General features: G+C 38.9%; 1 long non-coding RNA gene across 3 annotated transcripts in view; it reads left to right on the top strand.

The window, feature by feature from the left end:
• The window catches only part of LOC112673351 (uncharacterized), a 64,755-nt gene that overhangs the window by 3,515 nt on the left and 42,902 nt on the right, over window positions 1-18,338 (top strand). For 2 of the 3 annotated variants that reach the window (XR_007405449.1, XR_003144739.3), the window contains exons 2-4: window positions 4,411-4,493; window positions 12,711-12,796; window positions 14,283-14,378. This is a non-coding gene — a long non-coding RNA (uncharacterized LOC112673351). Of the gene's footprint in view, window positions 1-1,877; window positions 1,985-4,410; window positions 4,494-12,710; window positions 12,797-14,282; window positions 14,379-18,338 lie in introns of those variants that run through there. The other variant, XR_007405450.1, reaches the window with a different exon arrangement.

Below are 18,338 nucleotides of genomic sequence, written 5' to 3'. Positions count from 1 at the left end.
GTTTGTTGGTGGCATTTGGGACTTCTAAAGTGTGATCGCTCCTGCTCAAGTAAAAGGGTAGTAGGGTTTATATATAATATTTAATCCCATTAGCTACATGAGAAATTTTAAAAAATCTTTTCTCTATATTCCTTTATAACTTTTCCCATTCTTTTAAAAAAATCTATTTTTGTCTTTGCATCTATGTGTCTTATAGACAGCATACAGTTGAATCATTTTTTAAAATCTAGTCTGAAAAAAAAAAAAAAAAATAAAATCTAGTCTGACATACTGACTTTTGATTAGATCCATTCACATTTAATTCTACAATTTATGTAGTTAGGTTTATATCTACCATTTTAGTTTTTCTTTTCTGTCTCATATCTTTTTTGTTCTTCTATTTCTTTTTTGCTGCTTTATTTTTGCTAAATGAATATTTTCTTTTTTTTGTGAATATTTTCTTATAGCTTTTTAGTTCCACTAAGTGATATTTTCACTATATTTTTGGAGATTTTTTTTTAAACTGGTCACTCTGTAGGGTTTGTTTTATACATCTTAATTTAGAATTAGCTTCAGATTTATACTTGCATTATTGTAGTTATATATAGAAACATACACTGTATACATTCAATTTCCTTTTTAGTGTTATTATGTGAATTATACCTATTAGTACTAAAACTCAACAATGCACTGTAATTGTTACTTTATTGTCTATGGTTATTTCCTTAGGCACAGTGCAGCTTTGCTACCCCTTATCTCTTTTGTGCTGTCACTGACAAATATGTTATACATATATTACGTTTCTATATGTGAAAAGTCCAATATTATATACATATTACCTCTTACAATTGCTTTTTAAATCACATGTAAAAAGAAATTAGAAAAATATGCATTTATTCTGTTTCATGTAATGACAAAATTACTTTTACTACTGTTCTTTTTTTTGTGTGTCAACTGAAATACGTGTCTAGTGTTACTTGCTTTCATTATAAAGAACTTGCTTCAGCATTTCTTGTATGCCTGTCTGATAACAAGATTCTCCCAGTTTTATTTTGTTAGGTTTTTTTTTAATCTGAAGATAAATCACCTTTATTGTTGAGTGATATAGAATATCATTTGCTTTGCTGGACTCCTTTTTTTTAAAGATTTTATTTATTTATTCATGAGAGACAGAGAGAGAGAGAGAGAGAGAGAGAGAGAGGCAGAGACACAGGCAGAGGGAGAAGCAGGCTCCATGCAGGGAGCCTGACGTGGGACTCAATCCTGGGTCTCCAGGTCCACACCCTGGGCTGAAGGTGGCGCTAAACTGCTGAGCCACCCAGGCCGCCGGGACTCCTTTTTTTAAAGCACTTCTTTGAGTATGCCATGACTTGGCCTTCTGTGTTCATTATTCTTGCTGAAAAGTCATCTGTTGATATAATTGGGGTTTCATCATAAGTAATTTTTTTTTTCTGGTTTCAAGATTTCTCCTTGCCTGTGTCTTTCAGCATTTCATTATGGTTTATCAGTTTGTGGATCTTTTGTGTTTGTCCTATTTGACATCCTAAATTGTTTTTTAATAAATTTAGGGAGTTTTCTGCAATTACTTCTATGAATATTTTTCTGCTCCTTTTTCTCTCTCTTCTCCTTCAGGTGCACCTATGTTGGTATATTTTCTGTTCATTTTCCTTCATTCTTTCCTCTCTGTTTTCCAGTTTGCACCATCTCTTTCAGTTTGTCTTCAAGTTTGCTAATATTTTCCTCCACCAGTTCAAATGTACCATTGAGATCCTTCCAGCGAATTTTAAAATTTAAAATTTCCCTTATTGTACTTTGAATTCCAGAATTTCCATTTGATTCTCTTTTAGAATTTTTCCTCTTTAATGATACTCTCTTTGATGTGACATTGTCATCATACACCTTCCTTTACTTCTTTCTTCATGCTTTTCTTTAGTTCTCTGATGTATTTATAATGGCTGCTTTAACATCTTTTTCTTTTAAGTCCCATATCTGACTACTTTCACAGGTAGTTTATGTTACCTGTTTTTTTCCGGTACATAAATCATCCTTTTCTGTTTCTTTGCATGCCTCAGTTTGTTGTTGTTGTTGGAAACTGGATATTTTAGGTAACATATTGTGGTAACTCTGGATAGTAATCCTCTCCCAACCTCAGGCTTGTTATTGTTATTTATGTATTTATTTTAGTGGCTGGCTGAATTATTTTGGTAAAGTCTATTTATTCCACACGCTGTAAAGCCTGTTTCTTCTAAAAAGGATGTAGTTTGCGGGGGGTATATGGGGATGGGATGACAGTAATATTACTAGGCCTCTCCTTTCCACTTTCTCTGTTATACTGCACTAATGCTGGGTGATTTCTCTATTGTTTTCAATAATGCCTTGGGGAAATCACTCTACAAAGTAATCCAATCACATGTGGCTCCTTTGAAGGAATAGTTTCTGATGTCCATGCGTGATATTTGTTCTTACTCCAGGGAGACTCCTCTCAGTTGTCAATTCCTTGTTTTTTTCCAGCAAACTAACTAACCTAAAGTCTAGGCTGTATTTACATTAAATCCAAAATTATTCTCTCAGTTGCTTTCCACCACAGATTCCATTGTTCTGAGAGCCACCTTAGGTTTGAGCTTTTCTCCATGTTCTGTGCCCAATGATATAATTTCTTTGGGAAAAGATGGGGGGCTGTTTTATAGCCTGGCTTCCCTCCTTGTGCAAATTCTCTGAGCCAGTAATCTGAAGCTGATGGTAATGGGGAAACGGAAAGATTCCTTCCAATATATTATCTAAAGTGTCCAGTTTCCAACAACTCCAGTAGGTTAGCACTAGGTAGAGAGTGACAACAGTCTGAGGTCCTCTTGGTTTGTCCCTCCTATCATGAAGCCACCACTTAATGAGCCAGATAAAGGGTGATTATGGTTTCCCTATTTTCAGCATGCAGTGTTCATGATAGAGCTTTCTTTCTACAAGTAGGTGCTTTTCTCAAAAAGGGAGCACTTTCCTGGGCCTTAGCTTCAGCAATAAGAAGCTGGAAGCAGGATGAGAAATGAAGTCTTGCTTCTTTTGGGAAGAGAACCCTCTGACTGGGAGCTGGGGCGGAGAGAAAATCCTATATTCTTGGCCTTACTGAATTGGGAAAAGAGAAAAGAAGGTGCAGCCTTGATTTATCTACCACACAGTCACTTTTCTTACTGAATTTTCATAGATTTTCTTCATTTGCTATTTTTCTTTTAGACCTTTTCCAGGAACTTTATATGGTTTTTTAAAAACCATTTTCATCAGTTTCTCTGGGGGAGCATGTCACAAGAGTTCCCTATGCTGTCATCCAGGACTTGTTTTCCCCTTGTCTTTCTTTTTTTAAAGATAGTTTTGCTGGATATAGGATTCTTGGGTGACAGATTCTGTCCCCCACCCCAGCACTTTGAGTATGTTGCCCACTTCTTTCTACTCTCCATATTTTCTTCTTCTTTTCTAATCCTCCATAATTTCTGATGAGAAGTCAGTTATTGATCTTTTGGGGCTTCCCTTGTATGTGAAGATCTGTTTTACCCTATTGTTTTTAAGATTTCATCTTTGTCTTTGTCCCAAAACATTTTGACTATGATATATCTGAATGTGGATCTTTTTGTGTTTATCCTGCTTGGAATTTGTTAAGCTTTTGGTTATACAGATTAATGGTCTTCTTCATATGTGGACATTTTCAACCATCATTTCCTTAGGTACTTTTTCTGTCTTTTTTTTTTTTTAACCTCTTCTCTTCTTCTAATACTCTTATTACATGTATATTGGTATGCTGACAGGTTTCCCATAACCCTGAGGATTGATTCATTTTTCATCCCTTTTTTCTCTGTTATTCAGATTTAATAATCTTGAATGATCTATTTTCTAGTTTTACAGTTCCTTTCTCTTCCCCTAGCAGAGCAAGTTTTTTGAGCCCTTCTGAATTTTTTAATATCAGATACTATACTTTCCAATGCCAGAATTTCCATTTGTTTTTGTAAGTTTCTCTTTATTGATAATCTCTACTTAATAAGTCATTGTTATCAGAACTTCCCTTAATTCTCTAAACATGGTTTCCTTTCATTTTTTCAAGTTATTATAACAGCAGTTTTGGAGAATTTTATCTCTGCATAAAACAACTTGGACCCTCTCAAAAGCAGTCTCTATTGCCCACTTTTTTCCTCTATAAGGTTCACACTATCTTGTTTATTTGCATGCCTCTTTTTTTTTTCTGAAAAGTGAACATTTAAAATAGTATATTGTAGCAACTCTAGATTTGATTAGTGGCCTCTTCTCCTTCCTAGAGGCTTGTTGATGTTGCTGGTTTTTATTAGTTTGTGTAGTGTTTGCTTGGACTAATTCCTAAAAATCTATTTCTTCCAAAGTGAGCTGCCAGTGATGTCACTGCTCAATCCCCCTCACCCTGTTTTTGTTTTTAAGGCTGGATTCCTAGAAGTCACCGCTGCCTCAGCATAGCTTAATGTTTATCCAGTCATTGGTTAGAGTTCATGCCCTTCCAACTGGTAAGAGTTTTGTATTTTGCTGATGGATCTGTGAATAGCTTGGGGAATTATTTGAAGCCCACTCCACATTTAACCAGAGACTAGTGGGAAATATCAGAAAGGGAGACAGAACATGAGAGACTCCTAACTCTGGGAAACGATCTAGGGGTGGTGGAAGGGGAGGTGAGCGGGGGGTGGGGGTGACTGGGTGACGCGCACTGAGGGGGGCACTTGATGGGATGAGCACTGGGTGTTATTCTATATGTTGGCAAATTGAACACCAATAAAAAATAAATTTATATATAAAAAAAATAACCAGAGACTAGTAGTTCTCAAGTGCCTAATCTGGTTGCGCCTGAATGGATGTAGCCTCATGCATATGCAGAGTCTTCAGAACCTAGGGGATTGAGGTGATCTTAGCAAGGACCATTAAAAAAAAAAAAATCTCTTTTCCTGTTCCCTCTGTTAACTTCAGGCTGGTCAGCTATTTTGTTTTTTGCAACTAGTTTTATTGAGCTATTAGCTTTCTGATCACTAAGATCTCCATTATTTTCAATAGTGCTTTAAGACATGAGTTTCTCCAGGTATTGCTCCCCACAAATGATCCCCATAACAGATTTGTGGAACTACCAGTGTTTCCATGTTGCTTCTTCTCATGCGCAGAACCTCTAGTACGTTACTGGATCAGAAATGGATATAGAGGTGGTGACCTACTTCTTCCGGAATGATACTTTCACCTTAGGAGTGGGATTTGGGAGGGGGAGGGCCAAGTATAGCCAGTAATATTCTCAGCCTGCCCCCTCTCAAGTGGAACTTAGGTCATACAAGCAGCAACTAAGGAGGGGCAGTGATGAAGTCCCCAGTATTCTTGGTCTACAAAGATTTGGATAAATTCTCCTCCAGGGGAGTAGGAGCTGGCTGGGGGAAGGGAACCCTTGTCTTCTTGGCTGCACCTTCCTAGAATAGAGGGAAGGAGACCTGGCAACTCCTATTGGGGTGAAATCATATCCCTATAACTGGAAGCTGGGCTAGGATAAAAGGAACCCCTATTCTCTTGGTCACACCCACAAGGAGTAGAGCTTTAGGAACATAAATGGGGTTGGGGGTGGCTGATGGAAACAAGTACTGATTCAGACAACATAGACACCCAGTCTTCTTTCCAAGGTTTAGTGTATTTTATTGAATAAGTTCTTCCAATTTGCTGTATGAACCTAGGTCAGTTTACAGAGACTTTAAATGATTATGATTTATAATTTTTACAAGTTAAATAGTTTCACTCTGGGGAGAATCTGTGGAAGTGCTCATATAATCATTCCAAAAGCTCTAATTACATCCTTAGTTTTTCATATAATAGTGTATCTCAGGCACTCATTTTTCAAAGGAGCATTTTTTCCTTTTAATGAAAAATGGTATCTAAAGATCATAGTTCAGTTGATAGGTTTGCTTATTTGTTTTGAGCATATCATTGTATCCAGTCCTTTTCAGTTTATACAACTAGGAAAATTTTTTAAAGATAAAATACATCGTGAGGTCATATTGTAAAGTTTAACTCAGGAAAAACCTTTATTTTTTAAAAAGATAAATAGATCATGAGGTCATTTTGGAAAGCCTTATTCTCAAAAAGACCAACACAACACCGTATTTTATCCCTCCAAACACATGCAACAGTATCATTATCACCAGTAATACAATAATAGAAAAAATCCCTTTAACTTGTTTTTTAGTTCTTTTTGTCCTTAGGTGATATCCAACTAGCGATGTACAGTCAAATAATGTGTTAAAGTGGCAATAGCTATTCTCAGAGTGCTTATGCCACTAATTACATAACCAAGTTTGATTTTTAGGGTTCATTTTATTTCTTTGTTTATTCAAATTATGTACAAATATTTACATGCTTTCAAAATCAGATCTATAATACAAAATGATTTCAAAGTAGTTTAATTTGTAACCCTGATCCTCCACCTTATTATCCCCCTCCTCCATAGGTCAACATTTAACTTTTTTCATTTTATTTTTCTAGTGCTTCTTAAAAAGGAAAATCTACATAAGCCTGTATTCCTATTATTTTCTTTCCTGAATATCATGAGAATAAAACACATTTTTTCTGTAATTTGCTTTTTTCCTTTTTAATAATGCACCTTAGAATACAGACTATATAATACATAGAAATATCCCTCATTTGTTATCATTTATTTGCTAGTATTGATTTTCCCCTCCATATTCCTGAATGATTTTGAAGACAGGCATACCTCGGAGATATCGTGAGTTCAGTTCCAGAACACTGCCATAAAGCGAATATTGCAGTAGAGTGAGTCAAATTTTTTGGTTTTCCGGTGCATATCGAAGTTCTGTTGGTATTATACTGGAGTCTATAAATGTGTAAAATGTACATACTTTTAACTAAAAATACTTTATTGCTTAAAAAATACTAACCATCATCTGAGCTTTCAGTGAGTCATAATTACTGATCACAGGTTACCATAACAAATATAATAATAATGAAAAATTTGAGACATTGTGAGAATCACCATAGTGTTATACAGAGACACAGCATGAGCAAATGCTCTTGGAAAAATGGTGCCCACAGACCTGCTTGATTCAGGGTTGCCACAAACCTTCAATTTGTAAAACAACAACAACAACAACAACAACAACAACAAAAATGCAGTATCTGTGAAGTTCAATAAAGTGAAGTGCAATAAAATGAGATATACCTCCATAAGTGACTTGCCGGTGTAGGGTCAGGGAGAATACAGTGCCGTGGGGACCTAAGCCATGGAGATGCAGACTGGTTTCTGGGATCCTGCTGCAGCCAAGCAGTTCACATTAATTTCTTTCACATGTTGGACACCTTATAGTACTCCAACCAACGAAGGGGCTAAAAAAGTTCAAATAGCATTGCATCAGAGAGATATAATAGAGCTAATATTGCCAAAAATTTTTCCCTCTTTAAAGGTAAATTTTTAGTAATTTAGGGTCTGTTTTTGTTTTTGGAATTTTTATCTTTGAGATTTTATTTTCCTTCACCAGTTAATTTAGTATTATTGAAATTCAGAATTCGGGATCAATTAATCTTTGTTATAATCATTAACCACCACTATGGCAAATTTTGACACTTTCATGAGCAAGTCATTTAATTTTTAAAGTCAGTTCAAGATTGAACACCTGAGTTCATCTATGTGTTGTCTGAGTTCAGAGTATGTCTGCAAATTGTGTTCTGCACCTGGAAAATCCCTCCAAATCCCTGCCAACCTTCAGTACAAGATTTCTTTGTCCTACTTTGTACTTTTCCTTGCTCTTCTGTTTCAGTGACAATGAAGTTACAGTTTCTACGTAACAGGGATCTCTCAAGCTTACAAAAATCACAAATTTCAAATAATTGAACTCATCCTCTATTAATCTAAATATACTTTAAAAATTAGAGAAAATTTATCTATATAAAAGGAAACACAATATTTCATAGCCGTGCATGAGAAGTTTCTCAGTCATGGAATTTTGTTGACTCATAATTCATCTAAAATACCACTATGAAACTTAACACACTGATTTTTCAAAGAAAAAATTTGTAAACATTAGATGGATATGACCAAGACGGTACCTTTAAAATAACAGAAGTGGGTTCCTCAATTTCTTTCCTAAGTGCTCTATACTTTTCAGAGTAACCTTTACCTCTTTGGTTAGGTTTATTCATTAGGTATCTTATGGTTTTTGGTGCAATTGTGAACGGGATCAATTCCTTGGTTTTTCTTTCTTTTGCCTCATTTTTAGTGTAAAGAAATGCAACTGACTTCTGTGCATTGATTTTATATCCTGAGACTTTGCTGAATTTCAGCATCAGTTCTAGCAATTTTAGGGTGGAATCTTTTGGGTTTTCTACATAGAATATCATGTCATCTGTGAAGAGTGAGAGTTTGACTTCTTTGATGATTCGAATGCCTTTTATTTCTTCTTGTATCTCATTGCTGAGGCTAGGACTTCTAGTAGTACACTGAACTCTAGGAAACAAACATGGTTGCTGGAGGGGAGGTAGGTGGGGGGACAGGGTAACCGCATGATGCCCATTAAGGAGCGCACTTGAAATAATGAGCTCTGGGTGTTACATGCAACAGATGAATCACTAAATTCTACCTTTGGAACTAATTTTAAAAACCCACCAAAAAATAACAGAAGTGGGAATTGATATAGTTGTTTGACTACATTTGTATGATATCATTAATTATTACAATGAGAGTCTGATAAAAAGTGTTCCAGCAAGAAAGCCAAACATGTTTCTGGCAGTCTTGCCTTGTTCTATACAACTAGGTATGTTGCATTCTTTTTTGAAATGATTTCCACTCAATTCTACTTACTCTGGAAATGGGTTCCTCACCACTCTACTCTGTTCTCTTTTTCCCCAATCTGTCCTCTCTCAAAGTCCCTGTGTATTTTGAAGTTCTTGAGCACCCTCCAAATGAGGATGCCCTCCAAATGAGGATGCCCATTACCTTTCACCTGGTACAGCAGGTGGCCTTGGGGGAGAGGCCTCTAGTGGCATTTGTAACATGGGCTCCTTGGCTCTGTAACTGATGTTGAAGCAGGAAAATTAAGGAACAAAGCTTAAGTCACTTTCCCAAAAAGTTCCCTTAGGTTTCTGAGCTATATCTGCTGTGTGAGGAAGTGTAAACATGCTTCAGAGGGCTGAAGCTTTCCATCAGAAGTTTCCTAGCTATGGATCAGTTCTCCACATCAGAGGTCGCACCTGCAGGCACTGGTCATTGATCCTGGGGCTTCATGGCTTCTTAAAGATTTTGCTTTCCTTCAGGAGATTAGATTTCATGTTCCTTTTTCTCATTCTATAGTCGTTTCCACATTAATTAGGGGAAAGAATTCTCTTTGCATTTTGTTTTAATTGATATTACTGTGAGGTCTTTTTCATATTCTTTTTCTTTTTTTGAGTTTCATTATTTTTTATTAAAGTATAATTAACATTCAGTATTATATTACTTCCAGGTGTATAAAATAGTGATTCAAGAATTCTATACAATACTCAGTGCTTGTCATGATAAATATACTCTTATGTCACCCATCCCACCACCTACCCTCCCTCTGCCAAACACCAGTTTATTCTCTGAATTTAAAAATCTATTTTCTTTGGTTTGTCTCTTTTTTCTTTTTTTGTTTTGTATCTTAAGATACAAATGAGTGAAAGATACACATGAGCGAAATAATATAGTAATTCTCCTTCTCTTATTCTCTTTATCCTATTTCACTTAGCATTGTACCCTCTAGGTCCATCCATGTTGCTGCAAATGGCACGATTTAATTGTTTTTCATGGCTGAGTAATATTCCATTGTCTATATCTATATATTATTTATTATATATTTTTATTCATTTTTTTCTTTTGTAGTTTTATTTTTTTAACATTTAAAATCAATTTGCCAACATATAGTATAACACCGAGTGCTCATCTCATCAAGTATCCTCCTCAGTACCTGTCACCCACTTACCCCATCCCCCCACCCATCTCCCCTTCTGCAACTCTTTGTTTCCCAGAGTTAGGAGTCTCTCATGGTCTGCCTTCTTCTCTAATTTTTCCCCATTCAGTTTCCCTCTTTTCCCTTATAATTCTGAAAGGAATATAGTGAAAGCTATTAGTGAAAGCTACTTGTTATATTCCCCATATGAGTGAAACCTTATGGTGATTGTCTCCAATTGACTTATTTCACTCAGCATCATAATATCCTCTAGTTCCATCCACGTTGATGTAAATGGTAGGTATTCATCCTTTCTGATGGCTGAGTAATATTCCATTGTATATACATCACATCTCTTTATCCATTCATCCGTCAAAGGGCATCGTGGCTCCTTCCACAGTTTGGCTACTGTGAACATTGCTGCTATGAACGTTGGGGTGCAGGTGTCCCGTGTTTCACTACATCTGTATCTTTGGGATTAGTACCCAGTAGTGCAATTGCTGGGTCATAGGGTAACTCTATTTTTAACTTCTTGATGAATTATATTTATTCTATATTATTTATGTGTTATATATTATGTATATTTTTATATCACATCATCCTCATCCATTTATCTATTGATGGACACTTGGATTGCTTTCATATCTTGGCTATTATAATTAATGCTACAATTACATTGTAGGGGTACAAATATCTTTTTGAATTAGTGCTTTCATTTTCTTTGAGTTAATACCCAGTAGTGCAATTACTGGATCATAGGATAGTTTTATTTTTAACTTTCTGAGGAACTTCCATACTGTTTTCCATAGTGGTTTTTATTTTATTTGTATTGTCCCAATGATAATAGTATCTTTTTGTGTGACTGTTGGCCATTTGTATGTTTTCTTTGAAAAAATGTCTATTCAGGTCCTCTGCTTATTTTTTTTAATCATTGTGCGATCTTTTACTCTATCTGTCAACACTAGGCATCTCCTCCGCTGGCTGAAGACAGTCAAGTCTGAAATGTCCTTGGTCTTCAGTGTCTGCACAAAAGTGGGAAATGAGTCTTACTGGCCTCAGGAGGTCATATGCTTCCCTATTTCTCTAAATTTTTCCCTAACTTTGGCTTTGGTTTTCAACAAACCTTAGCTGGTAGCCAAGAAAAATACTTTTAAGAACACCCCTTCAAAACTGAAAGGGACAAGAATCATAAATTTTAAAATAATTATAATGAAGCAGGAAGTCTAATCTCATGCTCTTCTCTCCCCTTGTCATCTGTAAAGGGACCTTATAAGCAGAAGGTGGCTGTTCATTTCCCTAAATGCTGTACATACATCAAATCTATGTGTTGCCCTCCACCTTCACCAGAAACACATTCCTGGACATTGGACATCATGCATGTTTCATCAGAGGAAAAACCCTGGCTTTGACTTGAGGCCTCTCACTCAAACTTGAGAGGAAAATCTGTGTGTAAGTCTTGGTTCCCCAAAGGAGAGAAAATGAGAAGGCACTTCCTATCCATTAAAGTATCCAAAACATTGCCAAGGGAAAGTTAAGCCAGTCCAGATGCTAAGCACGTTAAGTCTAAAGAAGCTCAGAAACCCTACAGACTGCCAAAAAAATGTTAGGGTCGTACTTCATCTAGGTCGTTTCCAGTTGGTTCTAGGAGCAAGCAACTAATTTACTTGTAGAGATCAAGCACTAAGCTCAAGCTCAAGGAGGTGGCCCTTTCTCCTTATTCTGGTTCACATGAGGAACATTCTGGAAAAGACATGGATGGGAGTCAAAGAGGACAAGAACGCCTCTTCCAGAAAGGAGAGCATCACAGCCAGTGGAAGCAGCCCACTGTCTTGAGACACAGCGATCCTTCAGAGTTCCACATGTTGCCCTTGAAGACAGGGTTGTGAGGAGAAAAAGCCAACAAAGCAATAAATCAATACAAATAAGCATTTGGTATTTTAGTAAAATAAAGATTTTCAATACAAACACCTAGATAATACATAGTCCCTTCTTACCCTATCAGCATAATAAATGAGTAGGATATTGAAATCTTGGCCAGCATCATTGACAAGGACCACAATACATAGCTTTTGTTTTTTATGCTTAGCTATGAAACTGTCCTGCAAGTCCTACAATTGTGCTGCAAGAGAAAAAAAAACAACAACCCTGAAACATGCTGTAGGCATGTTGGAAACATATGTGAGTATGCAAGCAGGCAGTGAGATGCTAACACTTTTTTTGAATTGTGAGAACACTGATATCCGTTTCCTCCAAGAGAATTTCATATTATAAAATATAATATATATAATATAAAAGAGTGCTAAGTTAAATTTAAAAAACAAAATTTCACAAAATGCCTATAGTAAGAAATGCTAGGTAATTCATAGTTCCTCTTATTTGCTAATAAGATTCATGGCCTTACCAAGGAATAGCTTTTTTTCAATGATGTTATTTTGCTGCATCTATAGGGGACTGTCAGTTAAAACCTTAATTTTCGGTTTTTATTTTTTTAATTTTATTCATTCATTCATTCATTCATTCATTCATTCATGAGAGACCGAGAGAGAGGCAGAAACACAGACATAGGGAGACGCAGGCTCCATGCAGGGAGCCCGACGTGGGACTCGATCCGGGGGACTCCAGGATCACACCCCGAGGGGAAGGCGGCGCTAAACCACTGACTCACCGGAGCTGCCTCAGTTTTTATTTTGATAAGACGAATGTTCAGATTGTTTTCTCCTTTCTAAAAAGTCAAATCTTGCAACTTCTCGGAAGGAGAAAGTTTCTTTCCTTTTCTTTCTACAGTAGATAGTGTCTGAGCAGTAGAGGCATGAAGTGTACCACAGGGACAATCACAAGAAGATGTGCTGGAATCCCTATGGCCATAAAAGGTATCTGCTTTCCTTCTAGCATGCTGCCTTCTGATTCCTCTTAATTAATGCTTTTCATCAGAAGAGATGACGACCTAGGATTTCTGCCTTAATTGAATTGGTGCTCATAGTGGACTGTATCATGTTCAAAGACTGAAAGATTAGATATTTATTTGTGCCTGGTTTTAAAGTGGAGCTTTTTTTGTTCAGTATTCACTACAGTTGAGTGGATTTTGGGGGGAAAATCTGTATTATATTTGTGTAAAATTACAAAATATCAGTGGTCTAGATCTGATGTTATACTCATATGTTTTCCCTAATTTTCTTTTTATTACCCTTTGCATAATTGCAAGGCAATACAGCCTTCCAATTACAGGGACCACTGGCAAACATAAACAGCAATCCAGCACCAGCGGGCACACATTTCCTGCAGTGCATGCCACTGCACCATTCCTCAAAAATGCACCCACAACTTATTCACAATTATAGATGCCGCAGGAACAGGGAAACAGATGCTGGGGGAAGAAACAGTGGTGGCTGGACCTACTGGCCAATCTGTGAAAGCCAGTCCATGTGGCAAAAACGAGAAAACAAAACGTATTCATGGTTGAATCTATTGGCCACATTGCTAAGGTCAAAAATCTAACCATGTAGGGCCAGATTCAATAAAAGTCTGTCTGGCTTTTATGCCAAGCCATGCAAGCCTGGAAAAATCAATTTTCTGGAACTCGTAAAGTCTTCCATAGTCAAGGCAAAGTCAGCATTCCTCCCCATTCTTATTCAGAGCAGGGTTGGGAGGCACTCTGGAGGCCTGGGTCTTGGCTGCTTTTGAGCAGGTTCTAGCAGAAACATGCAGGAAAGAAAAAGAGTGAAGCATGAGCATGTGGCCCATTGGCAGACTCTCCATTTCCATGCCCAATATTGTCAGGTATCACTCATTCATTCATTTTTTTTCATTTATTCATCATTTTGGAAGCTCCAACCCTGTGCCCAGTGCTGTGCTACAGGTTGGGAAAATCGAGATGGAAACACATGGTGCCTCGTCTGAATAAGACCGCAATTAAACAATTACAGTACAAAGAGATTCCATAAAGGATGTATAGTATCTCACAGAAGCAAGGAAAGGGGCAAAGGGGCATCTAATTAAGTCTGGAAAAGTTAGAGGGTCTGTCTAGGAATGTTCTTCCCAGGAGGCAACAAGTGAGATCAACCTTGAGGTTTGGATATAGAACAATGACAACGGGAAGGACCAGTACATTTGACTGAAAGCATCAGGGGCATTAGGGTGGAGATGTGTGTGGGTGCGCATGTACACATGCATATGTGTGAGAGAGAAAAGGAGATAGACACAGAGAAAGAGAGAGATGAGAGAGACGGGCAGAGAGATGGTGAGGGGGAGTTCTCAATCCTGTGTAGTAAATAGAGATGAGACAGATGGACTGGGACTGAAAAGCCAAAGCCACCAACAGTTTTAAGCAGGAGAGATGCATGCTATCCTTAATTTCAGAAAGAACCTGGAAGTGTGTGGAAAATGGACTGGAACAAAGATGAAGCCAGATGCAGCAGCTGGCTTAGGGTGCCACCGAAGTGATCACAGTGAGAAGTGAGTTGGGGTAGATGAACTGAAAACTCTTATGGCTATAGACCCATGGGGCTCAGGGCCTGAGTGGTAGGGTGGAGTGATGGAGGCATATAGGACAAAATCCCACTCTGGCTGATCAAAGGACAGGACCAGGCATCTGGCTGGGAATATGGAGGGAAGAGCAACTGTGGAGGGCAAGCGAATAAAGTGGGATGTGTGTTTGGGTTTGGAGGGTTGGCGGGCATCTTGGAACATAATTCTGGGCTGAAGTGTGGAGTGGGTCATTAATCTGTGGGTGACGGTTGTAATCTGGAGTGTAAATGAGGCAAACATACCAGAGAGAAAAAGTTGAGTGAAAACAAACGAGCCTTGGGGACAAAGCCTTGGATAGTACTGGGATCAAGGTAAGGTGAAAAAGGTGGGAGAAACTCAGAAAACCATTAGATGGTGGCACAGAGAGAGGAAAGCCAACAGAGGACAAAGTCCCAAATGCAAGGGAAGAGAAATTTCTAAGGCACATGGAGCCAGTTTTATAGACTGCAGATTTGTCAAGCAAGACAAAGAGTCCTCCAAGGGTATGAGTTTGAGGCTCAGTAATAAACAGCCCTGCGACACATAGATCTTATGGAGCTTATGTTTAGTGTGATAAGCATAAAAGAGAGATTATCTGAAAAAGGTGCCAGGAGATATCAAGCTGGACAAGCTCAGTGAGTGTGGCTTCTTGAATCTTCCAGTTACTCAAGGGGAATAACCTCTAGTGGGTTGTGTCCTACTAGTCAAGGAAAGTCTTAAGTGAGGGATTATTAACCTTGTATATCTCCAAATTTATTGCTATGTAACTCTAGCATAATTACCTCTTGGAATGCAAAAATTGCCTCTTCATGTTCCCTGAGTAAGGCTCCAGGTATCATTTCTCACTGTGCCATCTGCCACCTGGCTACATGGTCCATTGGTGGAATAAAATGTCACGTAAGACCATGCAAAGATGATTGAGATTCGTTATCCTCTTGGAGATCTCTTTCCTTTTTTTCCCTTGTCATTTTGCTACATTGGATCTGAAGGGGGGGGAAAACACACCTAGAGTAAACTGATGACATGATCTATACGTGCTCTGGGATTTTAATGGGATGTGATTTAGCCCTACTAGTGTTGATGCTGCCAGTGCTTTGTCCACACCCCTTTGACACACACTCCTTCTGTACCATTGGTGGCTTCTTACCTCAAACACTGGAACCCTGCCTGAGAGGTTTTTCTGCCCCAGAGCCTCTTAGTCCATGCTTGGGGCAGGCCAGAAAGGCTGGAAAGTTCAATCTATCTGCCAGGAGCAGATCTCAACAGTAACTCATGGGAATTGATGGATTTGCCAATGTGATTGATGGATTTTCCAATACTGAGGCACGTTTGACACAATCTTCCCGAGGTCTTCAGCAGGATTAATGTAGAAACAGGTTTGATCTACACCCTTTATTTGCTACCTTCCCTTCCCTATTTCACTTCTATTCTCCCTTATGAGTGATTTCAGAAACCACTCCCAATTAAGTACTGGCATTCAAATCCTTGTCCCAGGGTCTACTAGTGGGAGAATCCAACCTAATTGCAAACCAAATTCAAACTCAAAAAACCCAAATGTATTTGAGCTGTTAAAATTCAGGACCTGAGAGAGGAACTAGGACCATTCCAGATATGGTAGGAATGAAATTTTCAGGCCGCAAATCCAGGTATGAAAAAAAAAAGAAACTTTATTTTTCTAGGTTTAACTATTGTCTAGGGCCTCATTTCATCAAGTAGCAAGGACTTAATCTCAACCAATTGTGGGTAATCTCCATTGATTGAGTCATCTCCTCTCCCATCTCTGCTTCTCTCTCTGAGGTTATGTTTAAATTCAAGGAAGCTTATATAGTATTGACTTCCAGGAGTGGGAGGTGAGGCCAATGGCTAGTACCTGTCCCCTGCAGTTGCTGAGCAACAGCGCCTGTTTGTGTCTTCACTCATCAGCATCCCTTCCAGCATCATCCAGTAGTATGCTTATGGCCCCACAGCGACTTCAATCTGCCTGCCATGTGGGTTTTCACTCTGCTCTATCTTCCTGCCTTTAAGGCTTCTTGCAGTTCATCTCTATCAGTTGCTTCCACATGTCATCAGCCATATGGAGATGTGACTGGCCTTTACTAGGACCACTGGGGTACTTGGAGGCTCTCTGAGGGTTCTCACTAGCTCATCTATCTAAATACCATTGGAAGCCTTTTGAAAATTCTGCTAATTTCATATCTTGCCAAAGGAGTCAGAAGAACTCTGGATCTTGCCACCTACTCAGGCCTCCACTTGGGAAGCAAAGTCCAGGCAAGGCAACTCTCTGTTCTTCTTTCTTGACTTCTTTTCCCTGCCACCAGCAAGTTCTCCACTGGTTTGTGGACAGGAAAAGTGAATGTCCTGTTCAGCCCTGGAGCATCCTTAAACCAGTAACAGATGGGAGTTTGGGATAAACTCCCCAGTTTCCTTGAAGCCTCCTGGTGGGACAATAGAATTGTGTTCTACTGCTTCTGAGGTATGTCCTGTCCTGGGGAGATTGAAGTCCAGCTGCTTATGGCAGCAGCACTCTAACATCCTCTTTTTCTTTTTAAGATTTATTTATTTGAGAGAGAGAGAAAGAGAGAGAGAGACAGTGCACACATGCTTAAGGTGGGGGGAAGGGCAGAGAAAGAGAGTCTTCAAGCAGACTCCCCCCTGAGTACAGAGCCAGACACAGGACTCAATCTCATGATCCATGAGATCATGACCTAAGCCAAAACCAAGAGTTGGACGCTTAACTGACTGAACCTCCCAGGTACCCCAAGATTAACACCCTCCTTATTGGCATGTTCCATCATCCTTCCTAATTCCCCAACTTCAGATAACTGGGATCATTTCTAAAATCAACTATCTGGCCCCAAGTCCTTGTTTCAGGGTTGTTTTGAAGATTGCCCAATTTGAGACATAGTTTCTCCCACTTTTGGTCCTTGCAAACACATGCCACCAGCTCCCCATGCATTCTCCTCCATTTGCTGTTTACAATGTGAATTCAGGGTCCCCAGGATCACACCCTGGGCCAAAGGTGATGCTAAACCACTGAGCCACCCGGGCTGCCCCACTTGAAAGAATTTGATTGGCATTGTGAGATATGCTCCCTAATGGCTGCAAGGTAAAATGGCTTTGAAGGGGGAGGATGCAGTAAGAGTCTCAGTCAGTTAGTAACCCGGGGGTGGGGGGGTGGGAAAGCAGAGGAAGAACAGGTAGGTGTGTGTGTGTGTGTGTGTGTGTGTGTGTTAGAGGCATTTCATAGTGAAAATACATGACCATTTCAGACATAAAGCTAAGTCAAAACACACAAAAAGCCAAAGTGTGAGGTGCTCCACTGGTTGGTCTAATTCAGTGAGTGAGCCAGCCACAAAGACCAAGAGTAATTACAGAAACAGTGAAGGGCCATCATCTTCCTGTCTCTTACAATCAAAGTTTAAAAGGCAGGCAGGGAGCTGGTCAGAAGAGCACGCTTGGAGTGCCAGTCTAGAGCATCAGTCTCCTCTGATCCATGAATGGAAATCATCCATTCTACAGGCTACCCTCCTTCCATGGTTCTTGCCTAGTTTACCTTGAAGGTAACGAGAACACTTTGTCCTTTTTCATCTGGGAGGTTGGTGCAGGGAGAGGAGCCCAGGGCAGACCCCACCACAGTCAATAGAAAGGCTCCCTGCTGATGGAAAGCACTGATGCCCTTGCCACCCAAGTGGGCTTACTTCAATTTGTCACAGGAGGTGCAAGGCCAGTAACTCACCATGAAGTCAGCAGAGCAGAGAAAATATTTGCCTAAAGATTAGTAGGGGAAGCCCCTCTGAATTTCCAACATGCTGGGCCTGACAAACTCCAGGCTTTCAAATACCAACCAGAGAGGGGGAAACACAGCTCAGGGGTGTGTGTGTGTGTGTGTGTGTGTGGTGATGGCACACA

This window comes from Canis lupus, chromosome 24, assembly GCF_003254725.2.
Source record: "Canis lupus dingo isolate Sandy chromosome 24, ASM325472v2, whole genome shotgun sequence".
NCBI classification, from domain to species: Eukaryota; Metazoa; Chordata; class Mammalia; order Carnivora; family Canidae; genus Canis; species Canis lupus.
This window is presented reverse-complemented; position numbering and strand designations above follow the sequence as displayed.